At 41.7% G+C, this 1,684-nt stretch overlaps 1 long non-coding RNA gene across 1 annotated transcript; it reads left to right on the forward strand.

Annotated features, from left to right (window-relative positions):
- Window positions 1-410: 410 nt before the first annotated feature.
- On the forward strand, window positions 411-1,248 carry LOC133150464 (uncharacterized). Its single transcript, XR_009713774.1, has 2 exons — window positions 411-1,043; window positions 1,108-1,248. It is a non-coding gene; the product is annotated as an uncharacterized LOC133150464 (long non-coding RNA).
- The last annotated feature ends 436 nt before the right edge of the window (window positions 1,249-1,684 follow it).

The following is a 1,684-nucleotide window of genomic DNA, read 5'->3' on the forward strand; positions in this document are numbered from 1 at the left end:
TTGGTGCCCCCCCTCCCCAACCACCAAATTCTCACCCTTTAGATGGCACTTGAATTCGAGGCAGGATTTGATGTCATGAGATTGGTTGCAATGCAAAACAGAACATGCTTAATTCATTCATTACTGTTAAAGACGCCACTGCACTGACAAGCTCATATGTAGCACCCCCTAGTGGAACGTCGGTGTAAAAATCTATATTGTGATAGCGTCCCTCACTTTCCAATACTACATTCCGTCCGAGTTTCTCTTAGCGTTATTTGTAAACAATCAGGTTTCTTTCCAGTGGGATAATTGGTGGCATCATGTTGTTGCATGTGAGATTTAAAGCTCAAATTCTGCTTCAAGACTTAAATGCTGGCGTCAGTGCGGCAAGATCACATTTGAGAGATTAAAGTCTTACAAAATGTTTGTAAATATATGACCCATGAGGCTGGACACGTGGCCAGAAATGAGAGCAATGGCGGAGGAAGAGGATGAAGGAGTGTGTGAGAAAACACATCGACTAACAATCATCATAAAAGTGACAGCGAGGAAAATATGGAAGGGAAAAGGGAAGTTTTTATTTCAGAGTGAAAAGGGGAGGGTGGGGGAGAAAGAATGATCACCGAAGAGTTAAGCAAATGGGGTTACAAAGCCAGTTGACGGTGAAAGAAAGAAAAGACGATAAAGATGGAAAACGATCGATTATGGAGAAGAGGCCGATTCACTTTCCAATGTTCTTTTACGTTTGTTTGCATTATAATACTGCCTCTCAGTGGCCAAGGCGGGGATACCAGCATCATAATACATCTAGAAAAGTCCTTATTAAAAGGACAAAGGAAAAAATTTATCTTTGTTTGTTGACCTTTCCGTCCATTTAAGATAGAAAATTGTTTTTAATAACAGGAACGATTCAACCCGTACCATTGTTTACTAAATGAGGACGCACAGACTACAAGACCCACAATGCACTACGCCACTTTTCTCTGACGTCATCGCACCGGGTGGTCAACTGCGCGGCGTGTGCGCGCTTTTGGAGCAGCAAGAGTGCAACATTGTTCCAGGTTTGTTTTCTCCTACAAACGTCACTTTTCATTCAGTGTTGACTGTATTGATATGTGGTTGCAGACGATCACCGACAGAGGGCTGTATAGCCTCAAGGGAACTCGGTAGGACGGAATGTATGCACAGGCAGTGGAAGAAGAGAGTTAGCATGAGACTACCAGAGTGATTAAATAAACAACTAGCTGAAGCTAGTATAAAGTTCAACTGAATCCTAAAGCTAATTTGATCAGTGAGAAAGATTTAAATGCACTGACTGAGAAGCCTAAAAAAATTCACAGAAAGAGTCACACCCCTGAAGGCTTATAATAATCAGCCAATAAAGACAAAAGGTGGATGCAGACTTAAAATAATGGCAAAAGGCAAACAGCATAACCTGTTATTCACCATTGTGCCAAATGGACACGAGTCTCTTTTAGGAGACAAAGCCTCTGAGGATCTAGGTCTAGTAAAGAGGATCTATCAGATTAATACTGACAACATTAAAGTAGTCATGCAAGACAAAGGACAGGAACAAAAACAGTGTGAGGGAAGTGCAAACATAGTGGAGAAGTTTTCTTCTGTCTTCAAAGGACATGGGACTTTACCTTACACTTACAAAATACAACTCAAAGATGATGCCAAGCCCGTTGTGCACGCCCCA

The sequence above is a fragment of the Syngnathus typhle genome, linkage group LG2 (genome assembly GCF_033458585.1).
Source record: "Syngnathus typhle isolate RoL2023-S1 ecotype Sweden linkage group LG2, RoL_Styp_1.0, whole genome shotgun sequence".
Lineage (NCBI taxonomy): Eukaryota > Metazoa > Chordata > Actinopteri > Syngnathiformes > Syngnathidae > Syngnathus > Syngnathus typhle.